The sequence below is a fragment of the Canis aureus genome, chromosome 14, assembly GCF_053574225.1.
Source record: "Canis aureus isolate CA01 chromosome 14, VMU_Caureus_v.1.0, whole genome shotgun sequence".
In the NCBI taxonomy this organism is placed as follows: Eukaryota; Metazoa; Chordata; class Mammalia; order Carnivora; family Canidae; genus Canis; species Canis aureus.
The window spans coordinates 23,796,930-23,814,993 of NC_135624.1; the positions used below are offsets into that span (position 1 = coordinate 23,796,930).

Genomic DNA, 18,064 nt, shown 5'->3' on the forward strand with positions numbered 1-18,064 from the left:
TTCCAGTGACTGTGATAGAAGAGTCTCCAGTGAATTGCTCATGTAATAAAGTCAATGGCATTAGAAGAGGAATTGTCTCCGTGTTGGTCCAGGCCTTTCGTCAGTTTGGATAGTTAGTGCACAACATTTCATGTGCAGTTGTCATGTCGCAAAGGGACACCACGTGACTTGTGGGACATCTCTATCAAGAAACCAACGAATCACTCCACAGATGCTGTTCAGAGTGCTTGCTTGCTCTGATGGCTGCCCTACAGTGTCTACTTAAAGGCACCTCAGTGGATCCGCCACACAAACTGACTAGCTACTAAAAGAATGTTTGTGAATGATGTGAAAAAAAATCCCAAAACTTCTGTTCAAACCAATTTGGTTGATCCTTTCATATTCTGAAGCACACAAAGAAGGTTTCCTGGGAGTAATTTCTGTTCAGTGTCCACATTTCATAACATTTATTGGATTTATGCAATTCTCTTGACTCCCCCCTGCCCCCAAAGCACTTTCATATGTGGGCTTACTTTAGACTCAGGACACTTCACGGAGATGGATAGGATAGCCATATTCATCTGCTTTTCTGAGCCAGAAGCTTCTTCAGAATGGGAAATACTTAAACTATAGCCAAAGAAACATCCATTAATGACCTGTGGAGGACCGGTTTCAGTTGGAACTACCTGCATCTGGTCATATCCTAACACCCTAAAAGTATGTTCTTTGGCAAAATTACTTCCAATATTAGGGATTTGGAATTGCAGCCAAACATTCTTACATATACAGATATACTGACCTGGCAGAGATGTTACAGGAAGGGGGTGAAATGTAAATCCATACGGCAGCTATACAATTTACGTATTTTGCAAGATGATGTATTCCTCCTTAGGAAATTGAGAAATAATAGTTACTTCAAATTATCCTCGAAGATCATACTTTATTAAAACTAACTGAACTATTAAATTTATAATATTTTTCTCCTATACAATAATTAAAAGCTGTGGCTGCTTCTCAAAAAAAAAAAAAAAAAAAGGAGGGGGGAAGAGGGGGAAGAGAAGAAGAAAATAAATTTCAAAAAGATTTTGCCTTTGTTTAGATATTTTTGTGGTACCTTTCATTAATGGCCATAAATAAAAACAATTCCTGATTATTTTTCTTCAAAGTTTTAATTTTTCTCTTTATTTAATTATAATTAGTTGTGATCTTCATTTTCTTTCATATGAATAAGAGAAAGAAATTTTGAAAGAAATTTTTGAAATTTGGAAAGAAAGAAAACAGCACTACAGAGAAACATATACTGCATGTCTTCTTCTTGGAAATCAATATTTAAACAAATCAACCCATAGACATATAGCTTGAAAATTACAGATTTGTTTTTAAGCTTCCTGTTTTTAAGCCTCTAAGACTGAAGTACCAGAAGCACAGTTAGCTATTGAAAAATCTTTACCTCAGAAAAAAAAATTTATTCCCTGTCCTCTTTGGCCACACAGTTTGCGTGTGTTTATGTGTGTTTTTTAATGTAGAGCCCAGTTGTGACATATTTGTTTTCTTTTGTATTCTCCCAACTGGCTGAAAATTAGTCAGATGAATAATCTGGCGTCAGTCTTCTGGTCCCTTTTCTGAAGCCTGGTATTAGCAGTCCAGCTCATTTAAATCTCTCCTTCACTCTAACTTCAAGCTCTCTCTGCAGAACTGTACCTGAGCACCATGTGCTACTTAGTTGCCTAAAAGAAAAACTCTTTTGCACAGAAAAATTACATTTATTAAGGAACACACCTAAATACTATCATTTCTGATAAAAGTGACAGTTGGAATCATTTGAGAACCGTGCAGAATTTTTCTGGCAGCAGTTACCCTTAACAAATGTACTGCGATGCTGTGTGCTGGATGTAGATTCCCATGGAAAAGGGAGTAGCTCCAAAATCCTAATAGTACCATGTGGTCTGGCCATGAACTAAAGCTTTTCAAACCATATGGAAACTCATTACTTCAAAGCACTTCCACAGTCACCTTATTTTATTATTATTTTCACATTAGCGCTATAGCATAAGGGAAAAGTGGAAAAATATTCCCAGCTTATAGATGGGGAGACGAACATGCAGCAATCATTGTTAATTTCCTTATTTCTCCTAATGTCACCAATATTCTCTTGGAAGTTTACCTGTTCATTACTTTTTAATAGAATCGATTGAGCTATTACTAGGATTTATTCTTTCCCCTCCATTTCTGGCATTAACATTCTAGACCACAATTTCTTCCCACATGCCTAGATTACTTCCATAACTTTCTAGATTTCTCCCTACCTATGTTCTCTTCTCCTTTTAGGTTGTGTTCAGAATTGATATAGTTATAAAAGTTTGGCTCAGTAAAAAAACACAAGAATGTTCCAAAGAAAGGGAACATCAGCCTGGAGTGTTCCTGAGGAACTACAAGATGTTTAGCTTCCCTGGAGATTGTCATAGAAATGTAAAGGGTTGTGTAAGATGAGACCATAAGATAAAGTGAGGAGCAGGTTATATATCGGCTTTTACATTCCATTTCAAGGAATGCTTATGCTGAAAGCAAGGACGTTTTAAGAGCTTTAGGTATGAAAATTGCATAATCAAATGTGGATGCTTACAAAATCAACCACACTCATGCTGTAAAATGAAGAAAATAAATTAGTCCATTGGGAGACTGTACAGTTTGGGATGGGAGGTAATTAATTTGGAAGCCTGTCAGTAATCAGGCCAAGTGATTATGGTATTCTGTACTAAAGTGCTGGCAATGGGGTGAGTAAAGGTAAGTTGCTTTAAAAATATAGAGGAAATAGACTTAAAACACATGAGAAGTAACCTATTAAAAAATCAAAAATAATTCATAAACTCTAACTTAAGCACTGGTTTTTAATGGTGATTTTTCCTCAATAGCGAACAACAAGAGTTAGGTTCTAACTTGGAAATGATGAGCCTGGAATGATTGGGTACATCCAGATGGGGATGTCTCAAGGACAGTTTAATGTACATGACTGAGGGTCAAGAAAGATATACACTTAGGTGTCATCTGTATAAATGGAGCAGCTGTTGAATGATTACACATATGGTTGTGTGTTATATGCAGGATGTTAAAAAGGGTGCTGTTTATTTTATCTATCTTCTCTACTTGGGGCACCAATTTGGGGTCAAATATATAAAACGATTCTTTATCCAAAGTGGGTAAGTTTAATTTTACTAAAGCGATGAAAAAGGTGGTATAAAGCCTAAAAATTAAATATACATAGGTACTTATGATGAACAAGACACTGTTCGAAATCACTTGCTTTTTGTGCCATGTAATCCACTTAGAAACTCAACAGTAGTCCCCACTTTACCTCAAAGACATAAAATAAAGGACCATCATTTACCTAGAAGTCCAAGAATGGAGCCAAATCATGTATACAATTTCTTGAAACAGCATGATTAATTCACATTTATTAATGATTACTCTATGTCTAGCATGACACTAGATGCTGTGTACTGAAGTCTCTTTTTTAGTTTATATTAGGTTACACTACATAACCCCAAATAATGAATGGCACAGTGAAATGTAAACATAAATACATATATGCACAGGTGCCCAAAGGAATCTACAACTCATTGGCAGCTAAGCTCAGTGTATTTCAGTCCCTCTTTTCTGAGAAGCACATAGAAGGGAAAGCCAGCCACCTGCTCCCAGTGCCCCTGAACCCTGATCCAGAAACAGCCTGACCTGGTGGGATATGAAAAGTTTATTCTCTAATAGTGAACAAGGTTTCAAAAGAGCTTCGGTGAACTCCTGTGATTTCCTATCCACATTTCATTCTTAAGGTAATTCTATTTGAATGGCCTTTTCAAAATTTAAGTTCTATATTCTCATGCTATTTCCTCATCTGGTTTGTTCAGTTGGACACTCAAAGGTCTTGTTCTGATTCCCCTTACCTAGTTACATTTGATAAATTGGCATTTCGCCCTCACTTCAGCTAGGCTGAATTACACTTTGCATTGCTGATCTTTCTGGGGTTGGGGGTTCATGCATTTCTTTAGTCTCCAGGCTGCTCCTTTGCTTCTCTACTCTGAGATCCATTCCCCACTCTCCCTGCTTTGCTCTGTCATGGAAGTCCGATTGCCGCACACTGCAATTCTGGATGGTGCTAATTAGCAAATGGGAAGTGTTAGCAGTACGAGGAGGAAGGGACAATCTAGGGTATTTTTTCCCTTCACTTGGATTTGGGCGCCAGCCTCTGGGGTGGCCGTGTCTCCCCCAGGATTCTAGATTTTACTGGATGTGCTGCTGACTCCTGACCCCTGTTCTTTCTATCTCCTTTAACTCTCCTGCCCAGGGGTGTTACTAGCCCTCTGCTTTGTTAATCTCTGGTTTGTTTCATTTGTCGTCTGATTGGCTTTTCAGCCACCAAAACTTTTATGCCTATTTTGCTGTATGCAATGTCCTCCATTGAACTACTTGGTATGAACCATGTTTTCTTGATCAATCCCAGATTAGTATACTTTTTCATCTACTTCTAGCTGAGGATCTTCCAGCTGAATTTGAACTGAATAAAGACAAGATAATGATAGTCCAAAAATAAGTATTTTCCCTATGATCCAGCCTTGACTTTTTTTCCATGACACTCTCTTTGGTTTTCGTTATTCTTTATATTCCTCTCTTCTTGACTCTTTTCTTAGGTTTTCCTCACTTATTAGGATTGCTTTTGCTCATTTATTACTCATTTGTTTGTTCATTTGTTGCCATATCCCATGCTCTTCCATTATTGGGGTTATGACTTTTTTATACCATTTCTAGCACACATTTGCCAAGATTTTTCAGGCTGTCTTACAAAAAAGGTTAAAATGCAGACTTTGTATATTCATTTTTCCATAGTAGATGTCAATTTTATTTTGAGTTCAAATATATTTAATGTGGAAAATACAACTCTTAACTTCCATAGCATTCCCTACAAAATTGTTAGCTACAGCTGTCAGCAAATGCTCAAGAATTCAAGAGTGGCTTTTAGATCTCTGCTAAAAGGGTGGCCTTTATTAACCTCCTTGGCTTTTGGCTTTTGTAAAGAAAAGATGTACTTCCAATGAATCTTGATTCGTCACACTTGCACAGAGTCATACACACGCACACTACAAAAATACAGCAAAACAATTTTTTCTACTTTTCCTTTTGCATTATTAAATCATTGTCTCTGCCTGGTGTTTATTTAACCACTTTTGGCATATCTACATATTAGTTATAGAAACATGTAACACATCCTGCCTTTTAAGGGATGTTTATCTTTTCTTCTTTCTTTCCCGATAAATAATGAACTTTTTGAATACCTTAATCCCACTTGAGTGTCTGACAATCCTTGCATAAAATTTGCATACAGTAAATGTGCAATAATTGTTGGTTAAATAGAAATAAATATAAAAACACTTAAATGTAAAATGTTTAAAATCAGAAGTAACTCCTTCTCATTTTGGAATACTGTTACCTATTCTTTTTTTTAATCCATCTTCAGTAGATAATGCTATTAGGGCTCTGAAAGTAACAAATACTTTCATAATATTTTGCTTGAAAAATGCATGACCCAGATTCCATAAGATTATGATGGAAATATCTTCCAGTGCAAAACTTGACGCATGGCAGGAGATCAACAAGTGAATGCTGGTTGAAAAAATGAATTGCCAGTCCCTGAGACTGTCTCATTTGTTTTCATAACTTCTACTTTATTCATATTTTTATCCCTTTGAACTCTTAGCACCAAGTATTTTCTCAGTATGCTTTTACAAATTGAATGAATGAGATAACTTTCACACGTTGATTCTCACCTACTTTGATTGCTTTGGAGTCTAAACCAAGTTTCACTGGTGGAAGAATGGAAAATATTATACCATTACCTAGGAAGTGTTATGTGGATCCTATCTTTGAGTCATGAATTTTACAGCTGGACTTTTATCATGTCATTAGTAGATGGCTCATGATCTAATTCCTCCTTGGAGCACAGGTAGAGGCCCAGTACACTCCACAGTTATATACCTCCTATATATAGTTTATTGTGAGTATTTGAAGGCAGAAATGTCATCCTGTTCATCTTTGTGCTTTAAAGGTTCAAGTCCCATCACATTGCACCACTGCTACTCTGGCCCTCTGAACATTTATAAGAGTCATAGGTATATAGTTGATATATAATAAATGTTTACTAAATGAATAATTTAATAAAATAATTGACTCATGCAATTGCCCTGAAAAGCAGGGGAATGAAGCAGCCAGCAGTACTTCCAGGAAGCAACTGAGAAACACCCTTTGGCACCCACCATTCAATCAACTTAACATCAGCCTTGAAGCTTAAGAAATAAAATTAAGGGCCAAGTAAGCATAGCTCAAGCCAACTACTTTTGCATTCCCCAGGCCACTGATTGCCTCACTAAATCTCTCACTTTGCTGAATATGTGAAATCAATTATTATTATAGGATACAAAAGACAGAAACTTTTTGGAAAATTGTTTTGATTATTAATAAAAGATGACAATGTCAAGGCATGAGTTACCACCATAAAACTCCACGTTAGCATTATTTGAATTCAGTAGAACAAAGACAAGTAGATTTGTCAAATTACAGCCCTGATTGTGTCTCCTATGCATCTCCATTACCCAAACCAGTGTAATGTTCTCAATAGTTGCTTTCTTCCAATAAGGGAGCACTGTAAGGTCTTATAAAAATACCTAACTTTCAGGTTCCCACAGAAACTGAGGGAATCACCCCAGATCTAACCTCCCACTCACCTTTGTCAACTTCACTGCCATTTTATTTATTTGATTTCTGCCCAGTTTCTTGGCCTCTAACTTCGGTCCTTCAGACCAGAAACCTTTGAAGCACTGTGCAGACTATCTGTTCTTGACTCTGTGCCAACCTTGGATATTGCCTTAAAGATTTGCCTGACTTGATTTCCAGCTTGAGAATTAGCATAGCTCTACTTTTATCGTGGTGCCCATCTCTGGTCCTTTAGAAGCTCAAACTTCAACCAACAAAGGCCCAGGACCCTTTTGCTTCCCCAAGAGGAATGAATGTTCAAACAGAATCATCTCCTTCTGTAAACAGTGATCTGTGTCCTTTTCCTCACCCTCTTTCCCCATTTAAAACCTCTTTGTTTGCATACTTCATTTGTCCAGTTCTTACTGACAGTTCCAGACTATCTCAGCCATCAACTCAGGAAGCTATACTAACCAATTTGTAACTGAACATCTCAAGCATACCTTGATATGCCTCTCATTTTCCCCTTATCTCCTCCTGCCTCATATTTGAATAATCTTTTAAGGTATAAATATGTTATATTAACTCTGTTAATGACTGTGATTATTTTTGAGAGCTCTAGGGGAGCTATATTATATAATTCTTGGTATCTCTCACTGTACTTGCAGAGTGCTTTGCACACAAGTAAACCACAGAATGGTATACAAATGAATATTTAAATGTTTAGCTGTTTTTGACCAATTATTCTTAATATTGGCTTCTTATGACTTATTACCTTGTGAAATATTTTGTTAGTTGCATATCTAGAAAGGTTGATAAATTCAGATCAGCTCCACCATTCTTGTGTAATTATTATTATTTTCTAAATGTTCAATAATTTAAATAGTACTTATGTACAATTAATTCTTGATTTGATCTATGGCATAGGTCTGTGCCCAGGTGCTTGGGAAATTGACTTTGACATGGAGGTTTGGATGCAGGCGGCTAATAGGGAAATAAACTAGGCAATAGCACCAGTGCTAGTGTGAAAAACAAAGGATTCGACAGAAAAAGTTGAACTCCAATGCAAGTGAAAATGAGGCCTTGGGGCACCTGGGTGGCTCAGGTTGTGATTCTGGGGTCCTGGGATCGAGTCCTACAACAGACTCCCTGCAGGGAGCCTGCCTCTCCCTCTGCTTATGTCTCTGCTTCTCCTTCTGTGTCTCTCATGAATAAATAAATAAAATCTTAAAATAAATAAAATAAAAAATGGGGGGGGGGAGGGAATGGAGCAGCCATAAGGACTAGTTATATGAGTGTTGGTTTTCTCAAAAGCATACTTGGAGAAAATGTTAACTTTTTAATGATAGATTTAATATATTAATATATGCCAAGTACTTAGTGTAATGCTTATCATATGGTCACTGCTCGCTGAATTGAAGTTGCCTGAATCTAGCTTGGAGGCAGGTGTGAGTAAGTCATAAATTAACTATGAAATGACCTTTATGGCTTTAGCAACTCTATAAGATCCCATAGTGACCACATTCATTATTAAGTAATCTGGTCTTAATCCTGATAACTGATTTTGAATTTATGACTCCTCTTTTACTCCCTCATCTACATCTCTTCAACTGCATTGTTAATCTTTTCAGTCCTGTGCGTGTCATATCAACTTCCTCCCGTTACCTTGTCTCATGATGTTCTACTCTATTTTCTTCCAGAAAGTGAACTGTCCCTCCTCTCTATAAAATCACATCTTAAATGTCCTCTCTCCCACTTACATAAGGCTTCCTTATGCAAGGATTACTTTGTTTTTTAGACTTCTTTACCTCCTCCGAAGTCTTGCACTTATTAATATGTATTACTCTTTTATAAATCAGGATTTTGGAGATTAATTTAAATACAGTAAAATTCACCTTTTGAGTTTGCCAAATGGCAAACTGTCATTCAACCAAACTACCATTAAGTTGTAGAACATTTCAACTACCATGAAAAGTTTCCTCATAACTATTTGTGGTCAGTCCCATCCTCCTCCACCCCCCATACCTGGTGACCACTAGCGGAGTTTCTGTCTTCACAGTTTTGCCTTTCCCAGAATTTCATTTAAACAGAGTCATACAATATGTGTTTTCTGGCATAATGCTTTTGAGGTCCATTCATTGTTTCATGTATCAATAGGTCATTCCTTCTAATGGCTAAGTAGTATTCCATTACATGGATATACCACAATTTGTTTATATATTTACTACGTTGATGGGCCTCTGGCTTGATTTCAATATTTAACTATTATGAATAAGTTTATGTAAATATTAATATACAGATCTTTGTGTGGAAAATGTTTCAATTTTTTCCCATTAATAATGCTGAGGGAAACTGCTGGATTATGAGGTATAATTGTTTAACATTACTTGAAAATTCCAACTTCTTTTTGTACATATTTGTACTGTTTTGAGTTATAAAAAACTGTGTTTCTGTTTAATCACAAACTAATTAAACTGGGTAAATATTTTTTTAACTTTAGATACCTACTTGCTATATAGTAACACGTCGGTGTGGTCTTAATTCGGATTTTACTAATGACTAATGATGTTGAGCATTGCTTCCAGCCAGCTATGTATCTCCTTTGGTGGAGTGTCTGTGTAAATCTTTTGCCCATTGAAAAAACTGGGTTATTTTTTCTTCTTCTTGATTCCTATGAGTATTCATATGTTCTAAATATGCCTCTATCAAACAGGTATTTTGACCATATTTTCTCTTCATCTGTAGCTTGTCTTTACATTCTCTAACAGTCCCTTTGTGAAGCAGATTTTATTTATTTATTTATTTATTTATTTATTTATTTATTTATTATTTTTTTAAATTTTCATGAGAGACACACAGAGGGAGAGGCAGAGACAGGCAGAGGGAGAGAAGCAGGCTTCATGCCAGGAGCCTGATGTGGGCCTCAATCCCGGGTCTCTGGGATCATGCCCTGGGCCGAAGGCAGGCGCTAAACTGCTGAGCTACCCAGGGATCCCCCTGTGAAGCAGATTTTAATGTTGATTAAGTCCAGTTATTTTTTTCTAGGTTTCCTTTGTGTCCTATTTAAAATATCTTTGTCTAATCAAAAGTCACAAAGTTGACAAAGTCCTCCTGTTTTTTCTCCTGGAAGTTGTACAGTTTTAATTTTTATATTTTTAAGTCTGTGATACATTTAATTTCTTCTATAAGGTGTAAGGTAAGGGCTGAGGCTCATATTTTGCATGTAGATGTGCCATTGTTTCAGCACTCTTTGCTGAAAAGACTACTTTTCCCTTCAAATTACCTGGGAAGTTTTTTGTAAATCAACAGAATATATACGTATGGATGTATACCTTTCATTATGGATTAGTGAAAAGATCATGATTTTGGGGTTATACTAACATTTAAATCCTGTCTCTATCATTTTCTATGTTTTCTAAGGCCATTTATTATGAATCAGTTCCTTAATCTGAAAAAATAATTAAAATATAAAATTTTTGAGGTTTAATAACTGTAAAATAAGCAAGACATATTAAATTTTTAGTGTCCAGGCAGTACTCAAAAGTGGTATTTGTGTTTACTTGTTTTTAACAATTTTCAAATCTTCCCTTTCTAGTTAGATGAGTAGTCTCTTAAGTCAGGGACTGTTTTGTTTTGTTTTGTTTTTTTCTAATTCTACAATTACAGCCACAATCTTCAGGGTAGATATTGTGTCCTATGGAGGATAAGATACTGAGGGTGGTTTGAATTCTCAAAGAAGATGATGAAGACCATGACCACTGGCTGTGTAAGCAAATTATTAAATTAATCAAAGTTCAGAGGAGATCAAGAATGTTGGGCTATCTCTATGCTCCTTAATCATGTACATACTGCTTTGTTTTATCCTCTCTCTGTTCAATAGGACATGAAATTCAACATAAATCCTACTGATTTAGACCAAAGATCAATAGCATTTTATTCACTATAAATTGCTTCATTATTTTGCAGGGTCTCTATTCTCATAACCTAAAATTAACCGTTTCTTTAAAATTGCCCAAATTCCAAAGTATAAGTCAAACAAAATTGTTGATTGCTTTGGGAAGGGTTTTATGAAGTTAAGAGGAGCAGAAATACATTGCTTTCAAGGAATTTGTTATTTAAAATGAATGCAAAAATGTTTGCAGAATAGATTGTTGAACTGGGAGTCAAATTAGTTTGGTTCAAATTCCACTCTGCCTTTGAATAAAAAGCAAGTTGTTGAACTGCCTTAACTGCCAACTTTATTATCCATAAATAGGAGCTAATTCACCTCAAAAGGCCTTTGCATGCACGAATGAGATAATAAATGTGAAAGCACTTTGTAATCACTAACATCCTATACAAATAAAAGTCATTGTTATTACGATGATTCAAAGCCAACTCTAGAAAGAATATGTTATTTGTTGATCAATGAAAATGACCCCTGGAGACCTCCTTCCCCTAGTCAAGGAACACTCTACTAAGATGTAATACTACCTGTCATTTCACCATGTGCACTGCATTGCTTTATGTTAAATAAGCCCTCTCAGATTTCCTTTTAAAATGGCAATACCTCCTAAAGAGTAATAATTAAAGTCACAGCTCAGAGTGCATAGGTCTCAAGGACTTTCTGTTAAATACCTGGCACCTGAGCAACTTTTACATGTGTCTTTTCAGCAGCTCTGACTAGGGCAGCAAAACATAAAAACATGAGTCCTAGAAGACTTGAAAAGAGTAAATGGGGAAAAAAAACCAACCTAGAAACTAGAGAATATGTTAGAGAGAGGTAGAAAAGAACAAGAGTCTCTTTCCAATTGTCCAGGGTAAGCCTTGTAAATAGCAGACATTAAAGATATATTGCACTGATAATTATAACCAGTATGTATTTTTTAAATTACTGAGGTATAATTGACATAAATAATTGCTTGTATTTAAGTGGACAATGTGATGAATTGGGGCCTATGTAGATGCCCATGAAACCATTACCACAGTCAAGAAAATGAACAAAACCCTCAACCCTCTGCCTACTGCAAATGTCATCCCTCTGGTTCCTCCCATTTTCCCTTCCATGGCCTACGTCCATCATTCCGTAGTACTTTGAATTTCTTAGCATTTTATGAAAATAGAATCATATGATATATATTCTTTAAAAAATCTGGTTCCTTTTTTAAAAAGATTTTATTTATTTGAGAGAGAGAAAGAGAGTGCACAAGTGGAGAGAGGAGCCAAGGGAGAGGGAGAAGCAGACTCCCCACTGAGCAGGAAGCTTGATGGGAGGGCTCAATCCCAGGACCTGGAGACCATGACCTGAGCTGAAGGCAGACATTTAACCAACTGAGCCACCCAGGCACCCAAATCTGGTTCCTTTCACTCTGCACAGTTATTTTGAGGTTGATCCAGGTTATACTATGTATGAAGTTAATTCCTTTTTATTGCTGAATAGTATTCCATTGTATGACTATCAGTTTGTTCTTCTACATGTTGATGGATGTTTGGATGATGCCATTGTTTAACTTTTATGAATAAAGCTTCTATGAACACAAGCATACAACTCTTTCTATAGACACTTGCTTTCATTTATCAGGTAACTATCCAGGAGCAAGACAGCTGAATTATATGTCAAGTATATTTTTAATTTTGTAAGAACTGTTTTCCAAAGTGGTTGCACCATTTTGCTTGACCACCAGCAGTTCATTGGAGTTCCAATTCCTCCATATTTCTCCAATACTTGGTATGGCCAGTGTTTTTTTGTCTTAACCATTCTAATAGGCATGTAGGGATATCACTATGGTTTGATTTACATTTCATTAATGACTAATAATATTTAGCATTATTTGATGTGCTTATTTGCCAACTATGTAAATCTTCTGTGGTGAAATGACTTTAAATTTTTACCTTTTTGTTGGTTTGTTTTATCTTCACATCATTGGACTTTGAAAATTCCTTATTTTGAGTACAAGTCTATTATCAGTTAAATGCTTTTCAAATATTTTCCCCAGTCTGTGATGTATCTTTTCCTTCTCTTTGTAGACTGTTGAATCTATTTCTGGACTATATTCTGTTCATTGACCTATTTCTCTATCTTTACACAAATACCACATTTTTATTACTATAGCCTTAAAATAAGTCTAGAAATCGGTAGTATCAGTCCTCCAACATATTCCTTTCTTTCAAAGTGAGTATGGCTATCCTAGATTATCTTTCCCTAAGTGTTTTAAATCTGTTTGTTAATTCAACAACAGGAGGAGGAGGAAGAGAATTCTGGTGGAGTTTTGGTTGTTGTTTCTTTGAATATTTAGATCAATTTGGGGGAGAAGTGACATAATGTTGAATCTTCCAATCTAACTTTATTTCTGAGCAATAAGTAAGGCAGTATGCTATCGTTTAGTTTTCTTGTTTCTTGTGCTTGAGGTTCATTGAGTTTCTTATATCTGTGAGTTAATAATTTCCATCAAATTTGGAAAATTTGCAGGCATTATTCCTTCAAATACATTTTCTCCTCTCTCCAAGGGATCCAGTTTTATGTATATTAAACCATTTGAAATTGTCCCACTACTTGCTGATGATTTATTCATTTTTTAATAATTATTTTTTCTGTCTGTTATTTATTATGGATAGTTTCCATTGTGTCCTCAAGTTCACTCGTCTACTGCTGCAATGTCTAGTCCATCCTTATTCCCAGCTAGTGTAGTTTTTATCACATAAATTTTAATTTTCACCAGTAGAATTTCAATTTTTTTCATCTTCCACACATCTACTTACTGTTTGAACATATGGAATAGGATTGTACTAACATTTTAATGTCCTTATCTGTTAATTCTAACATATGTGTCTGTACTGGGTCATTTCATTTGATTGCTTTTATTCTCATTTTTTGGTATACTTTCCTACTTTTTTGCAGGTTTCTTTTTATTTTTAAATGTATGTCAGATATTATGAATTTTATCTTGTTTGGTGTTGAATTTTTCTTTTCACTCCTTGTTGTATTTTGTAGTTTTCAGTTTTGTTCTGAGATGCAGTTAAATTACTTGGAAATAATATCACAGATTTCAAATCTTGCTTTTAAGATTTGTTGGGGCAAAAGATTTTTAAAAGCAGTGTTCAGAACAGGGCTAATTATTCCTCATTACTGAGGCATGATCCTTCTGTCAACCTTTTTTGATATCCTGTGAATCATGATGTTTTTCTAGTCTAGTTGATGGAAGCACTCTTCTTGGCTTTTTCTGACCTTTGGTTACCTTTACCTCTAATTCTTTCACGTGGATCTCTCCCTCTGTTCAGGTTGTTTCCTTGTGCATGTTCAGAATAGTATTCACCTGAAATGTGGCTTTATTTAGGAAAGGACGTCCTCTTAAGTTCTTCTGAGTTCTCTTCCCACACACCTCCCTCCTGTCTGAAACCCTGCCATAGGAACTCCAGTTGCCTAAGTCTTCCCAGACTCATCCCAAGGAGTCCAATATGTTCTGCCTGGGTTTGCCTACTGCAACTTGGAAATTCTCTCAAGGCTATGCTGTGGTAATCTTAGGGTTCACTCCACTGTTTTTTTTCTCTCTGAGATCACTCTTCAGTTATTCAGATGTCTCATGAACATTTTATAAATATTTTGTTGTTTTCTGGAGGGGTTAATCTGTTTCCTGTTGCTTCCTTTTATCCAGAAGCAGAAAGTCTATTGACTATATTAGGTAATTAATTACAACAAACCCCAACGTCTTTTCTAAAAATTAAGAATTATTTCTTTTGTACACAATCCAGCGTAGTTCTTGTCTGCCAAGTAGATGGTACTTCTTGATGTGGTAATTTATGGATCCAGGATCCTTCCAGAGAATGGTTCTAGCATGACCTAAGTCCCAGGAGTATTTTGTATTCATTGGTAGGCAGGAAAAGTGAGCACAAAGAGGATATATTATTTCTTAACTATCTGGACCTGAAAGTGATATCATTTTTGCTCACTTCTCATTGATGAAGACCCACAACTGCAGGTAATGGGGACAAGGAAATGTAGTCCCTGCATGAATAGCCACTTCCCATGAGCAACTTTATGCCATGGAAGGATTTTTAGTAGATGATAGTATACCTATACTATGTAGTTCTTATATTTTTTTAAAACACACATTTTATAAAACCTTTGACATACATTATTTTATCCTGCCAGTGTTGAGGTGTATGTCATTCATGTCTTTATCATCCCCAATGTCTAGCTGTAGGAAATGAGGCTCTCAGACTGAGAGACTTCCTTAAATTCACTTAACTGATAAGTGGCTTTATCTGTGACAAAAGCAATGCCTTCTGATCCCAATTTAGGTACTGTCCCCTCATGTCATGCCATTCTCAATGGATCCTGGGGAATTCAACTAGATTTCATTGTATATACTGAAAGCAACCCCTTCTATCCCTAAAAATATTTGAGATTGGTTTTCATAAAAGCTGTAAGAAAATTAAAACCATACTATTATTGTGTGATTTGTTTCAATTTGTTCTTGACTGTATTGGAAAGAAAAGTATTTGTACAAAGTGTATATATTGATTTTAGGTGCTATAAACCTTTTCATAAGTTCTTAAAATGCTGGGACCATATTATTTGTTTTAAAGATTTAATTAATTAATTTATTTGACAGAGCAAGAGAGGGAGCAGCAAAGGTGGAGGGAGAAGCAGGCTCTCCGCTGAGCAGGGAGCCTGACATGGGGCTCCATCCCAGGACCCTGAGATCATGACCTGAGCTGAATATATACTCTTGAATGTATAGCTTGGATACAGACAACCAAAAATTGTTGAACTTAACAAATAGTTATTTAACCAGTTAAGATTCCATAGTACTGTAACTGCTGTAAGATGATATAACTGAATGAGAGACAACTGTCTCTGAGCTGGTCCAGAAGTTCTTTTGGGGGGCTTTTAGGCACTTGGCAGATGGGCCATTTGAGAAGTCAACTTTCTTCTGCCTTGGATGCCTTCTCCAGCTTAATAGCATAGTTCCTACTCCACCGGAGAGAAATACAACTCAAAACAATCCTGTAACCAAAGAAATATCATGGTGCCCATCCAAGTTCTCAAGTGAGAGTAAGATGTATCAGCATGCCACCATGCTAGGATTTAGGGACAGTTGCATAATACATTTCACAATGAATAGACCCATCAATTGCCAAGATAATTTAATTCTTAAAGCAGTCAAAACCCATTAGCTTGAACTTAATTCAGCCTAAATAATATGTTCTCTCCCAATAGCCCAAATGGCAGAAAGACAATGCCCTAAATTATTATATGCTATACAAAGCCAAGGTATACATATTTTAAATTTATTCCATTAATCTTATGATTCTCTATAGCTTTATATGCCATTCTTAAATGTGTGCATCCATTAAGCAATTCATATTTTATCTTTCTATAATCTATACAGTTTGGAATTTTTTTCAATTAGTATTATTCATTGCCTATGATTGGGAAAATGTGGCTCAGAAATGAAATTAGGCTTCTGGTTAAGATGGAATAGCAAGCAGTGGATTTACTCTGCTATGTGAGACAAGAAAACATTCTCAACAAATAGAGGAAATAAAAGTTTGGAAAACATTGGAAATCAAAAAACGAAGGATGGTGATCCCTGAGAGATGAGAACCAAAGTAGCTGAGCCCAGTGACTGCCCCAGCCTACTACCTTGAGAGAATCTTCAGGCTTCAGTGCAGGGAGCAGAAACCCAGGCAGAATCCAGAAAACTCCCTCAGTTGAAGAGATGGTTCTGAGTCCAGGAAGAACAATGTTCTAAAATTTGTGGAGCGGGGTACTAGAGGGGTGATTGCTGCATAGAAAACCCTGGAGATTCTATGGCATTGGTGATATAGACTAATGAAACAGAAGAGGGAGCGTAGAAATAGACTTAACACATTTGAACAACTAATTTTGAAAAGTACAAAGGCTTCATTAAGAGATTAGTCTTTTCAATAAATGTTTCACAAATGACTAGGTAACCATAAGCCAAATCAGTGACTTTGATCCATATGTTGCAACACATACAATAATGAACTCAAAATAAATTACAATACTAATTTTAAAATTCAAAATGACAAAACTTTTAGAAGAAAACATAGAAATTCTCTATGACCTGGGGTTAAATAAAGATAACTATAGAGATGGTTATCTATTTAAAAAAAGATAAATTGGAAATTCATTAAAATTAAAAATGCCTGCTCTTCAAAAGACACTGTTAAAAGAATGAAGAGGCTAACCACAAACAAGGAAAAAAATATGCACAATTCAAATACCTGATATATAGCTTGTATCAAGAACTCCTAAAACTCAATAAGGAAACAAACCAATAAAAAATGAGCAAAAGATATGAACAGATAGCAATTCACCAAAGAAAGCAATTTAGCATGTGAAAAGATATTGTCAAGGGTAGGATCATTAGAGAGAAGCACATTAAAACCACACTGGGTTATCCTTAAACATGTATTAGCATGAGGGTGCCTGGGTGGATCAGTCTTAGGCCTCTGCCTTCAACTTAGGTCATGATCTCAGGATCCTGGAATAAAGCCCCACATCTGGCTCTCTGCTCAGTGGGAACCTGCTTCTCCCTCTTGCTCTCTCCTTGCCCCAACCCTGTTTCAGCTCTCTTCCTCTTTCTCTCTCAAATAAATAAATAAAATCTTACCACCACCCCCATTTTAGCATGACAAAAATGTAATAAGACTGAAAATACAAAGTGTGGGCAAGAATGTGAAGGAAATGAAATTGCATAAATACTGGTGGAAATGTGAAATGTAAACTATTTTTGAAATCAGCTTGGTAGGGTTGGTTTTTTTTTAGATTTTATTCATTTATTTGAGAGACAGAGTGCATGAATGGTGGGGAGGAGTGAGTGAGAGGGAAAGAAAAGAGAGAAGCAGGACACCCCCCCCCCCCCACTCCCTGCTGAGTGCAGAGCATAATGCAGAGCTTCATCCCAGAACTCCAGGATCATGACCTGAGCAGAAAGCAAATGCTTAACCAACTGGGCTCCCTGAGTGCTCCAGTCTGGTAGTTTCTTAAAATTTAAATGTGTACTTATCATATAGTATAGTCATTCATCTCACATATCTATTCAAGAGAAATGAAACCAAATGCCCATACAACTTGTATATAAATATTTATTTTTAATAGCCAGAAACTGGAAACTCCAATACTCATCAACAGTAGAATGGATAAACAAAGTGGTGTATCCACACAATGGAATACTACTCAGCAGTAATAAGGAATGAACTATTGATACATATAAACACATTGCAAGATCTCCAGTTATGCTCAAGGATGACAGATGGGTTAAAAAGAGTTCATACTGTATGATTATATTTATAAAAATTCTAGATAATGTGAAATAATATATAAGGACCAAAAGCAGAT

The 18,064-nt window shown here is 35.9% G+C and overlaps 1 long non-coding RNA gene across 1 annotated transcript in view; it reads right to left on the bottom strand.

Annotated features, from left to right (window-relative positions):
- Window positions 1–777: 777 nt before the first annotated feature.
- LOC144282864 (uncharacterized) overlaps window positions 778–18,064 on the bottom strand; it is a 69,995-nt gene continuing 52,708 nt past the window's right edge. Inside the window, exon 3 of the long non-coding RNA XR_013351277.1 lies at window positions 778–866. This is a non-coding gene — a long non-coding RNA (uncharacterized LOC144282864). The remainder of the gene's footprint in view (window positions 867–18,064) is intronic.